Source organism: Engystomops pustulosus, unplaced genomic scaffold, assembly GCF_040894005.1.
Source record: "Engystomops pustulosus unplaced genomic scaffold, aEngPut4.maternal MAT_SCAFFOLD_212, whole genome shotgun sequence".
NCBI lineage: Eukaryota > Metazoa > Chordata > Amphibia > Anura > Leptodactylidae > Engystomops > Engystomops pustulosus.
Window position 1 is genome coordinate 27,336 of NW_027285092.1, and position 12,977 is coordinate 40,312.

Genomic DNA, 12,977 nt, shown 5'->3' on the forward strand with positions numbered 1-12,977 from the left:
TCTCCTCCTAGTGGTGGTGTATAATCTGTATGTAGTGATCTCCCCCTAGTGGTGGTGTATAATCTGTATGTAGTAATCTCCCCCTAGTGGTGATGTATAATCTGTATGTAGTGATCTCCTCCTAGTGGTGATGTATAATGTGTATGTAGTGATCTCCTCCTAGTGGTGGTGTATAATCTGTATGTAGTGATCTCCCCCTAGTGGTGGTGTATAATCTGTATGTAGTAATCTCCCCCTAGTGGTGATGTATAATGTGTATGTAGTGATCTCCCCCTAGTGGTGGTGTATAATCTGTATGTAGTGATCTCCTCCTAGTGGTGGTGTATAATGTGTATGTAGTGATCTCCTCCTAGTGGTGGTGTATAATCTGTATGTAGTGATCCCCCCTAGTGGTGAGGTATAATCTGTATGTAGTGATCTCCCCCTAGTGGCGGTGTATAATGTGTATGTAGTGATCTCCCCCTAGTGGTGGTGTATAATCTGTATGTAGTGATCTCCTCCTAGTGACGGTGTATAATGTGTATGTAGTGATCTCCTCCTAGTGGTGGTGTATAATCTGTATGTAGTGATCTCCCCCTAGTGGTGGTGTATAATCTGTATGTAGTAATCTCCCCCTAGTGGTGATGTATAATCTGTATGTAGTGATCTCCTCCTAGTGGTGATGTATAATGTGTATGTAGTGATCTCCTCCTAGTGGTAGTGTATAACCTGTATGTATTGATCTCCCCCTAGTGGTGGTGTATAATGTGTATGTAGTGATCTCCTCCTAGTGGTGGTGTATAATCTGTATGTAGTGATCTCCCCCTAGTGGTGGTGTATAATCTGTATGTAGTGAGCTCCCCCTAGTGGTGGTGTACAATCTGTATGTAGTGAGCTCCCCCTAGTGGTGGTGTATAATGTGTATGTAGTGATCTCCCCCTAGTGGTGGTGTATAATGTGTATGTAGTGAGCTCCCCCTAGTGGTGGTGTATAATCTGTATGTAGTGATCTCCCCCTAGTGGTGGTGTATAATGTGTATGTAGTGATCTCCCCCTAGTGGTGGTGTATAATCTGTATGTAGTGATCTCCTCCTAGTGGTGGTGTATAATGTGTATGTAGTGATCTCCTCCTAGTGGTGGTGTATAATCTGTATGTAGTGATCTCCTCCTAGTGGTGGTGTATAATCTGTATGTAGTGATCTCCCCCTAGTGGTGGTATATAATGTGTATGTAGTGATCTCCCCCTAGTGGTGGTATATAATGTGTATGTAGTGATCTCCCCCTAGTGGTGGTTTATAATGTGTATGTAGTGATCTCCCCCTAGTGGTGGTGTATAATCTGTATGTAGTGATCTCCTCCTAGTGGTGAGGTATAATCTGTATGTAGTGATCTCCCCCTAGTGGCGGTGTATAATGTGTATGTAGTGATCTCCCCCTAGTGGTGGTGTATAATCTGTATGTAGTGAGCTCCCCCTAGTAGTGGTGTATAATCTGTATGTAGTGATCTCCCCCTAGTGGTGGTGTATAATGTGTATGTAGTGAGCTCCCCCTAGTGGTGGTGTATAATCTGTATATAGTGAGCTCCCCCTAGTGGTGGTGTATAATGTGTATGTAGTGATCTCCTTCTAGTGGTGGTGTATAATCTGTATGTAGTGATCTCCTCCTAGTGGTGGTGTATAATGTGTATGTAGTGATCTCCCTCTAGTGGTGGTGTATAATGTGTATGTAGTGATCTCCTCCTAGTGGTGGTGTATAATGTGTATGTAGTGATCTCCTCCTAGTTGTGGTGTATAATCTGTATGTAGTGATCTCCCCCTAGTGGTGGTGTATAATCTGTATGTAGTGATCTCCTCCTAGTGGTGGTGTATAATCTGTATGTAGTGATCTCCTCCTAGTGGTGGTGTATAATCTGTATGTAGTGATCTCCCCCTAGTGGTGGTGTATAATCTGTATGTAGTGATCTCCCCCTAGTGGTGATGTATAATGTGTATGTAGTGATCTCCCCCTAGTGGTGGTGTATAATCTGTATGTAGTGATCTCCTCCTAGTGGTGGTGTATAATGTGTATGTAGTAATCTCCCCCTAGTGGTGGTGTATAATGTGTATGTAGTGATCTCCCCCTAGTGGTGGTGTATAATATGTATGTAGTGATCTCTCCCTAGTGGTGGTGTATAATGTGTATGTAGTGATCTCCTCCTAGTGGTGGTGTATAATGTGTATGTAGTGATCTCCCCCTAGTGGTGGTGTATAATGTGTATGTAGTGATCTCCTCCTAGTGGTGGTGTATAATGTGTATGTAGTGATCTCCTCCTAGTGGTGGTGTATAATGTGTATGTAGTGATCTCCTCCTAGTGGTGGTGTATAATGTGTATGTGGTGATCTCCCTCTAGTGGTGGTGTATAATGTGTATGTAGTGATCTCCTCCTAGTGGTGGTGTATAATGTGTATGTGGTGATCTCCCTCTAGTGGTGGTGTATAATGTGTATGTAGTGATCTCCTCCTAGTGGTGGTGTATAATCTGTATGTAGTGATCTCCCCCTAGTGGTGGTGTATAATCTGTATGTAGTGAGCTCCCCCTAGTGGTAGTGTATAATGTGTATGTAGTGATCTCCCCCTAGTGGTGGTGTATAATCTGTATGTAGTGATCTCCTCCTAGTGGTGGTGTATAATGTGTATGTAGTGATCTCCTCCTAGTGGTGGTGTATAATGTGTATGTAGTGATCTCCTCCTAGTGGTGGTGTATAATCTGTATGTAGTGATCTCCCCCTAGTGGTGGTGTATAATCTGTATGTAGTGATCTCCCCCTAGTGGTGGTGTATAATGTGTATGTAGTGATCTCCTCCTAGTGGTGGTGTATAATGTGTATGTAGTGATCTCCTCCTAGTGGTGGTGTATAATGTGTATGTAGTGATCTCCTCCTAGTGGTGGTGTATAATCTGTATGTAGTGATCTCCTCCTAGTGGTGGTGTATAATCTGTATGTAGTGATCTCCCCCTAGTGGTGGTGTATAATCTGTATGTAGTGATCTCCCCCTAGTGGTGGTGTATAATGTGTATGTAGTGATCTCCTCCTAGTGGTGGTGTATAATGTGTATGTAGTGATCTCCCCCTAGTGGTGGTGTATAATGTGTATGTAGTGATCTCCTCCTAGTGGTGGTGTATAATGTGTATGTAGTGATCTCCCCCTAGTGGTGGTGTATAATCTGTATGTAGTGATCTCCCCCTAGTGGTGGTGTATAATGTGTATGTAGTGATCTCCCCCTAGTGGTGGTGTATAATGTGTATGTAGTGATCTCCCCCTAGTGGTGGTGTATAATGTGTATGTAGTGATCTCCCCCTAGTGGTGGTGTATAATGTGTATGTAGTGATCTCCCCCTAGTGGTGGTGTATAATGTGTATGTAGTGATCTCCCCCTAGTGGTGGTGTATAATGTGTATGTAGTGATCTCCCCCTAGTGGTGGTGTATAATGTGTATGTAGTGATCTCCCCCTAGTGGTGGTGTATAATGTGTATGTAGTGATCTCCCCCTAGTGGTGGTGTATAATGTGTATGTAGTGATCTCCCCCTAGTGGTGGTGTATAATGTGTATGTAGTGATCTCCTCCTAGTGGTGGTGTATAATGTGTATGTAGTGATCTCCCCCTAGTGGTAGTGTATAATGTGTATGTAGTGATCTCCCCCTAGTGGTGGTGTATAATGTGTATGTAGTGATCTCCCCTTAGTGGTGGTGTATAATGTGTATGTAGTGATCTCCCCCTAGTGGTGGTGTATAATGTGTATGTAGTGATCTCCCCCTAGTGGTGGTGTATAATGTGTATGTAGTGATCTCCTCCTAGTGGTGGTGTATAATGTGTATGTAGTGATCTCCTCCTAGTGGTGGTGTATAATGTGTATGTAGTGACCTCCTCCTAGTGGTGGTGTATAATGTGTATGTAGTGACCTCCTCCTAGTGGTGGTGTATAATGTGTATGTAGTGACCTCCTCCTAGTGGTGGTGTATAATGTGTATGTAGTGATCTCCCCCTAGTGGTGGTGTATAATCTGTATGTAGTGATCTCCCCCTAGTGGTGGTGTATAATCTGTATGTAGTGATCTCCCCCTAGTGGTGGTGTATAATGTGTATGTAGTGATCTCCCCCTAGTGGTGGTGTATAATGTGTATGTAGTGATCTCCCCCTAGTGGTGGTGTATAATCTGTATGTAGTGATCTCCCCCTAGTGGTGGTGTATAATGTGTATGTAGTGATCTCCCCCTAGTGGTGGTGTATAATGTGTATGTAGTGATCTCCCCCTAGTGGTGGTGTATAATGTGTATGTAGTGATCTCCCCCTAGTGGTGGTGTATAATGTGTATGTAGTGATCTCCCCCTAGTGGTGGTGTATAATCTGTATGTAGTGATCTCCCCCTAGTGGTGGTGTATAATGTGTATGTAGTGATCTCCTCCTAGTGGTGGTGTATAATCTGTATGTAGTGATCTCCTCCTAGTGGTGGTGTATAATGTGTATGTAGTGATCTCCTCCTAGTGGTGGTGTATAATGTGTATGTAGTGAGCTCCCCCTAGTGGTGGTGTATAATGTGTATGTAGTGATCTCCTCCAAGTGGTGGTGTATAATCTGTATGTAGTGATCTCCTCCTAGTGGTGGTGTATAATGTGTATGTAGTGATCTCCTCCTAGTGGTGGTGTATACTGTGTATGTAGTGATCTCCCCCTAGTGGTGGTGTATAATCTGTATGTAGTGATCTCCCCCTAGTGGTGGTGTATAATGTGTATGTAGTGATCTCCCCCTAGTGGTGGTGTATAATGTGTATGTAGTGATCTCCCCCTAGTGGTGGTGTATAATCTGTATATAGTGATCTCCCCCTAGTGGTGGTGTATAATGTGCATGTAGTGATCTCCTCCTAGTGGTGGTGTATAATGTGTATGTAGTGATCCCCCCCTAGTGGTGGTGTATAATCTGTATGTAGTGATCTCCCCCTAGTGGTGGTGTATAATGTGTATGTAGTGATCTCCTCCTAGTGGTGGTGTATAATGTGTATGTAGTGATCTCCTCCTAGTGGTGGTGTATAATGTGTATGTAGTGATCTCCTCCTAGTGGTGGTGTATAATGTGTAAGTAGTGATCTCCCCCTAGTGGTGGTGTATAATCTGTATGTAGTGATCTCCCCCTAGTGGTGGTGTATAATGTGTATGTAGTGATCTCCCCCTAGTGGTGGTGTATAATGTGTATATAGTGATCTCCCCCTAGTGGTGGTGTATAATGTGTATGTAGTGATCTCCTCCTAGTGGTGGTGTATAATGTGTATGTAGTGTTCTCCCCCTAGTGGTGGTGTATAATCTGTATGTAGTGATCTCCCCCTAGTGGTGGTGTATAATCTGTATGTAGTGATCTCCTCCTAGTGGTGATGTATAATCTGTATGTAGTGATCTCCCCCTAGTGGTGGTGTATAATCTGTATGTAGTGATCTCCCCCTAGTGGTGGTGTATAATGTGTATGTAGTGATCTCCCCCTAGTGGTGGTGTATAATGTGTATGTAGTGATCTCCCCCTAGTGGTGGTGTATAATGTGTATGTAGTGATCTCCCCCTAGTGGTGGTGTATAATCTGTATATAGTGATCTCCCCCTAGTGGTGGTGTATAATGTGTATGTAGTGATCTCCCCCTAGTGGTGGTGTATAATGTGTATGTAGTGATCTCCCCCTAGTGGTGGTGTATAATCTGTATATAGTGATCTCCCCCTAGTGGTGGTGTATAATGTGTATGTAGTGATCTCCCCCTAGTGGTGGTGTATAATCTGTATGTAGTGATCTCCTCCTAGTGGTGGTGTATAATGTGTATGTAGTGATCTCCCCCTAGTGGTGGTGTATAATCTGTATGTAGTGATCTCCCCCTAGTGGTGGTGTATAATGTGTATGTAGTGATCTCCCCCTAGTGGTGGTGTATAATCTGTATGTAGTGATCTCCTCCTAGTGGTGGTGTATAATGTGTATGTAGTGATCTCCCCCTAGTGGTGGTGTATAATCTGTATGTAGTGATCTCCCCCTAGTGGTGGTGTATAATCTGTATGTAGTGATCTCCTCCTAGTGGTGGTGTATAATGTGTATGTAGTGATCTCCCCCTAGTGGTGGTGTATAATGTGTATGTAGTGATCTCCCCCTAGTGGTGATGTATAATGTGTATGTAGTGATCTCCTCCTAGTGGTGGTGTATAATGTGTATGTAGTGATCTCCCCCTAGTGGTGGTGTATAATGTGTATGTAGTGATCTCCCCCTAGTGGTGGTGTATAATCTGTATGTAGTGATCTCCCCCTAGTGGTGGTGTATAATCTGTATGTAGTGATCTCCCCCTAGTGGTGGTGTATAATCTGTATGTAGTGATCTCCTCCTAGTGGTGGTGTATAATGTGTATGTAGTGATCTCCCCCTAGTGGTGGTGTATAATGTGTATGTAGTGATCTCCCCCTAGTGGTGGTGTATAATCTGTATGTAGTGATCTCCCCCTAGTGGTGGTGTATAATCTGTATGTAGTGATCTCCTCCTAGTGGTGGTGTATAATCTGTATGTAGTGATCTCCCCCTAGTGGTGGTGTATAATCTGTATGTAGTGATCTCCTCCTAGTGGTGGTGTATAATGTGTATGTAGTGATCTCCCCCTAGTGGTGGTGTATAATCTGTATGTAGTGATCTCCCCCTAGTGGTGGTGTATAATGTGTATGTAGTGATCTCCCCCTAGTGGTGGTGTATAATGTGTATGTAGTGATCTCCCCCTAGTGGTGGTGTATAATGTGTATGTAGTGATCTCCCCCTAGTGGTGGTGTATAATGTGTATGTAGTGATCTCCCCCTAGTGGTGGTGTATAATCTGTATGTAGTGATCTCCCCCTAGTGGTGGTGTATAATGTGTATGTAGTGATCTCCCCCTAGTGGTGGTGTATAATGTGTATGTAGTGATCTCCCCCTAGTGGTGGTGTATAATGTGTATGTAGTGATCTCCTCCTAGTGGTGGTGTATAATGTGTATGTAGTGATCTCCCCCTAGTGGTAGTGTATAATGTGTATGTAGTGATCTCCCCCTAGTGGTGGTGTATAATGTGTATGTAGTGATCTCCCCTTAGTGGTGGTGTATAATGTGTATGTAGTGATCTCCCCCTAGTGGTGGTGTATAATGTGTATGTAGTGATCTCCCCCTAGTGGTGGTGTATAATGTGTATGTAGTGATCTCCTCCTAGTGGTGGTGTATAATGTGTATGTAGTGATCTCCTCCTAGTGGTGGTGTATAATGTGTATGTAGTGACCTCCTCCTAGTGGTGGTGTATAATGTGTATGTAGTGACCTCCTCCTAGTGGTGGTGTATAATGTGTATGTAGTGACCTCCTCCTAGTGGTGGTGTATAATGTGTATGTAGTGATCTCCCCCTAGTGGTGGTGTATAATCTGTATGTAGTGATCTCCCCCTAGTGGTGGTGTATAATCTGTATGTAGTGATCTCCCCCTAGTGGTGGTGTATAATGTGTATGTAGTGATCTCCCCCTAGTGGTGGTGTATAATGTGTATGTAGTGATCTCCCCCTAGTGGTGGTGTATAATCTGTATGTAGTGATCTCCCCCTAGTGGTGGTGTATAATGTGTATGTAGTGATCTCCCCCTAGTGGTGGTGTATAATGTGTATGTAGTGATCTCCCCCTAGTGGTGGTGTATAATGTGTATGTAGTGATCTCCCCCTAGTGGTGGTGTATAATGTGTATGTAGTGATCTCCCCCTAGTGGTGGTGTATAATCTGTATGTAGTGATCTCCCCCTAGTGGTGGTGTATAATGTGTATGTAGTGATCTCCTCCTAGTGGTGGTGTATAATCTGTATGTAGTGATCTCCTCCTAGTGGTGGTGTATAATGTGTATGTAGTGATCTCCTCCTAGTGGTGGTGTATAATGTGTATGTAGTGAGCTCCCCCTAGTGGTGGTGTATAATGTGTATGTAGTGATCTCCTCCAAGTGGTGGTGTATAATCTGTATGTAGTGATCTCCTCCTAGTGGTGGTGTATAATGTGTATGTAGTGATCTCCTCCTAGTGGTGGTGTATACTGTGTATGTAGTGATCTCCCCCTAGTGGTGGTGTATAATCTGTATGTAGTGATCTCCCCCTAGTGGTGGTGTATAATGTGTATGTAGTGATCTCCCCCTAGTGGTGGTGTATAATGTGTATGTAGTGATCTCCCCCTAGTGGTGGTGTATAATCTGTATATAGTGATCTCCCCCTAGTGGTGGTGTATAATGTGCATGTAGTGATCTCCTCCTAGTGGTGGTGTATAATGTGTATGTAGTGATCCCCCCCTAGTGGTGGTGTATAATCTGTATGTAGTGATCTCCCCCTAGTGGTGGTGTATAATGTGTATGTAGTGATCTCCTCCTAGTGGTGGTGTATAATGTGTATGTAGTGATCTCCTCCTAGTGGTGGTGTATAATGTGTATGTAGTGATCTCCTCCTAGTGGTGGTGTATAATGTGTAAGTAGTGATCTCCCCCTAGTGGTGGTGTATAATCTGTATGTAGTGATCTCCCCCTAGTGGTGGTGTATAATGTGTATGTAGTGATCTCCCCCTAGTGGTGGTGTATAATGTGTATATAGTGATCTCCCCCTAGTGGTGGTGTATAATGTGTATGTAGTGATCTCCTCCTAGTGGTGGTGTATAATGTGTATGTAGTGTTCTCCCCCTAGTGGTGGTGTATAATCTGTATGTAGTGATCTCCCCCTAGTGGTGGTGTATAATCTGTATGTAGTGATCTCCTCCTAGTGGTGATGTATAATCTGTATGTAGTGATCTCCCCCTAGTGGTGGTGTATAATCTGTATGTAGTGATCTCCCCCTAGTGGTGGTGTATAATGTGTATGTAGTGATCTCCCCCTAGTGGTGGTGTATAATGTGTATGTAGTGATCTCCCCCTAGTGGTGGTGTATAATGTGTATGTAGTGATCTCCCCCTAGTGGTGGTGTATAATCTGTATATAGTGATCTCCCCCTAGTGGTGGTGTATAATGTGTATGTAGTGATCTCCCCCTAGTGGTGGTGTATAATGTGTATGTAGTGATCTCCCCCTAGTGGTGGTGTATAATCTGTATATAGTGATCTCCCCCTAGTGGTGGTGTATAATGTGTATGTAGTGATCTCCCCCTAGTGGTGGTGTATAATCTGTATGTAGTGATCTCCTCCTAGTGGTGGTGTATAATGTGTATGTAGTGATCTCCCCCTAGTGGTGGTGTATAATCTGTATGTAGTGATCTCCCCCTAGTGGTGGTGTATAATGTGTATGTAGTGATCTCCCCCTAGTGGTGGTGTATAATCTGTATGTAGTGATCTCCTCCTAGTGGTGGTGTATAATGTGTATGTAGTGATCTCCCCCTAGTGGTGGTGTATAATCTGTATGTAGTGATCTCCCCCTAGTGGTGGTGTATAATCTGTATGTAGTGATCTCCTCCTAGTGGTGGTGTATAATGTGTATGTAGTGATCTCCCCCTAGTGGTGGTGTATAATGTGTATGTAGTGATCTCCCCCTAGTGGTGATGTATAATGTGTATGTAGTGATCTCCTCCTAGTGGTGGTGTATAATGTGTATGTAGTGATCTCCCCCTAGTGGTGGTGTATAATGTGTATGTAGTGATCTCCCCCTAGTGGTGGTGTATAATCTGTATGTAGTGATCTCCCCCTAGTGGTGGTGTATAATCTGTATGTAGTGATCTCCCCCTAGTGGTGGTGTATAATCTGTATGTAGTGATCTCCTCCTAGTGGTGGTGTATAATGTGTATGTAGTGATCTCCCCCTAGTGGTGGTGTATAATGTGTATGTAGTGATCTCCCCCTAGTGGTGGTGTATAATCTGTATGTAGTGATCTCCCCCTAGTGGTGGTGTATAATCTGTATGTAGTGATCTCCTCCTAGTGGTGGTGTATAATCTGTATGTAGTGATCTCCCCCTAGTGGTGGTGTATAATCTGTATGTAGTGATCTCCTCCTAGTGGTGGTGTATAATGTGTATGTAGTGATCTCCCCCTAGTGGTGGTGTATAATGTGTATGTAGTGATCTCCCCCTAGTGGTGGTGTATAATCTGTATGTAGTGATCTCCTCCTAGTGGTGGTGTATAATCTGTATGTAGTGATCTCCCCCTAGTGGTGGTGTATAATCTGTATGTAGTGATCTCCTCCTAGTGGTGGTGTATAATGTGTATGTAGTGATCTCCCCCTAGTGGTGGTGTATAATCTGTATGTAGTGATCTCCTCCTAGTGGTGGTGTATAATCTGTATGTAGTGATCTCCTCCTAGTGGTGGGGTATAGTCTGTATGTAGTGATCTCCTCCTAGTGGTGGTGTATAATCTGTATGTAGTGATCTCCCCCTAGTGGTGGTGTATAATGTGTATGTAGTGATCTCCTCCTAGTGGTGGTGTATAATGTGTATGTAGTGATCTCCCCCTAGTGGTGGTGTATAATGTGTATGTAGTGATCTCCTCCTAGTGGTGGTGTATAATGTGTATGTAGTGATCTCCCCCTAGTGGTGGTGTATAATGTGTATGTAGTGATCTCCCCCTAGTGGTGGTGTATAATCTGTATGTAGTGATCTCCTCCTAGTGGTGGTGTATAATCTGTATGTAGTGATCTCCTCCTAGTGGTGGTGTATAATCTGTATGTAGTGATCTCCCCCTAGTGGTGGTGTATAATGTGTATGTAGTGAGCTCCCCCTAGTGGTGGTGTATAATGTGTATGTAGTGAGCTCCTCCTAGTGGTGGTGTATAATGTGTATGTAGTGATCTCCCCCTAGTGGTGGTGTATAATCTGTATGTAGTGATCTCCTCCTAGTGGTGGTGTATAATGTGTATGTAGTGATCTCCTCCTAGTGGTGGTGTATAATCTGTATGTAGTGATCTCCCCCTAGTGGTGGTGTATAATGTGTATGTAGTGATCTCCCCCTAGTGGTGGTGTATAATGTGTATGTAGTGATCTCCTCCTAGTGGTGGTGTATAATGTGTATGTAGTGATCTCCCCCTAGTGGTGGTGTATAATCTGTATGTAGTGATCTCCCCCTAGTGGTGGTGTATAATGTGTATGTAGTGATCTCCCCCTAGTGGTGGTGTATAATCTGTATGTAGTGATCTCCTCCTAGTGGTGATGTATAATCTGTATGTAGTGATCTCCCCCTAGTGGTGGTGTATAATATATATGTAGTGATCTCCTCCTAGTGGTGATGTATAATCTGTATGTAGTGATCTCCCCCTAGTGGTGGTGTATAATATGTATGTAGTAATCTCCTCCTAGTGGTGATGTATAATGTGTATGTAGTGATCTCCCCCTAGTGGTGGTGTATAATGTGTATGTAGTGATCTCCTCCTAGTGGTGGTGTATAATCGGTATGTGGTGATCTCCCCCTAGTGGTGGTGTATAATGTGTATGTAGTGATCTCCCCCTAGTGGTGGTGTATAATGTGTATGTAGTGATCTCCTCCTAGTGGTGGTGTATAATGTGTATGTAGTGATCTCTCCCTAGTGGTGGTGTATAATCTGTATGTAGTGATCTCCCCCTAGTGGTGGTGTATAATCTGTATGTAGTGAGCTCCCCCTAGTGGTGGTGTATAATGTGTATGTAGTGATCTCCTCCTAGTGGTGGTGTATAATGTGTATGTAGTGATCTCCCCCTAGTGGTGGTGTATAATCTGTATGTAGTGATCTCCCCCTAGTGGTGGTGTATAATCTGTATGTAGTGAGCTCCCCCTAGTGGTGGTGTATAATCTGTATGTAGTGAGCTCCCCCTAGTGGTGGTGTATAATCTGTATGTAGTGATATCCCCCTAGTGGTGGTGTATAATCTGTATGTAGTGATCTCCTCCTAGTGGTGGTGTATAATCTGTATGTAGTGATCTCCTCCTAGTGGTGGTGTATAATGTGTATGTAGTGATCTCTCCCTAGTGGTGGTGTATAATGTGTATGTAGTGATCTCCTCCTAGTGGTGGTGTATAATCTGTATGTAGTGATCTCCTCCTAGTGGTGGTGTATAATGTGTATGTAGTGATCTCTCCCTAGTGGTGGTGTATAATGTGTATGTAGTGATCTCTCCCTAGTGGTGGTGTATAATGTGTATGTAGTGATCTCCCCCTAGTGGTGGTGTATAATGTGTATGCAGTGATCTCCCCCTAGTGGTGGTGTATAATCTGTATGTAGTGATCTCCTCCTAGTGGTGGTGTATAATCTGTATGTAGTGAGCTCCTCCTAGTGGTGGTGTATAATGTGTATGTAGTGATCTCTCCCTAGTGGTGGTGTATAATCTGTATGTAGTGATCTCCTCCTAGTGGTGGTGTATAATCTGTATGTAGTGATCTCCTCCTAGTGGTGGTGTATAATCTGTATGTAGTGATCTCCTCCTAGTGGTGGTGTATAATCTGTATGTAGTGAGCTCCTCCTAGTGGTGGTGTATAATGTGTATGTAGTGATCTCCCCCTAGTGGTGGTGTATAATGTGTATGTAGTGATCTCCTCCTAGTGGTGGTGTATAATCTGTATGTAGTGATCTCCTCCTAGTGGTGGTGTATAATGTGTATGTAGAGATCTCCTCCTAGTGGTGGTGTATAATCTGTATGTAGTGATCTCCCCCTAGTGGTGGTGTATAATGTGTATGTAGTGATCTACCCCTAGTGGTGGTGTATAATGTGTATGTAGTGATCTCCCCCTAGTGGTGGTGTATAATCTGTATGTAGTGATCTCCCCCTAGTGGTGGTGTATAATCTGTATGTAGTGAGCTCCTCCTAGTGGTGGTGTATAATCTGTATGTAGTGATCTCCCCCTAGTGGTGGTGTATAATGTGTATGTAGTGATCTCCCCCTAGTGGTGGTGTATAATGTGTATGTAGTGATCTCCTCCTAGTGGTGGTGTATAATGTGTATGTAGTGATCTCCCCCTAGTGGTGGTGTATAATGTGTATGTAGTGATCTCCCCCTAGTGGTGGTGTATAATGTGTATGTAGTGATCTCCCCCTAGTGGTGGTGT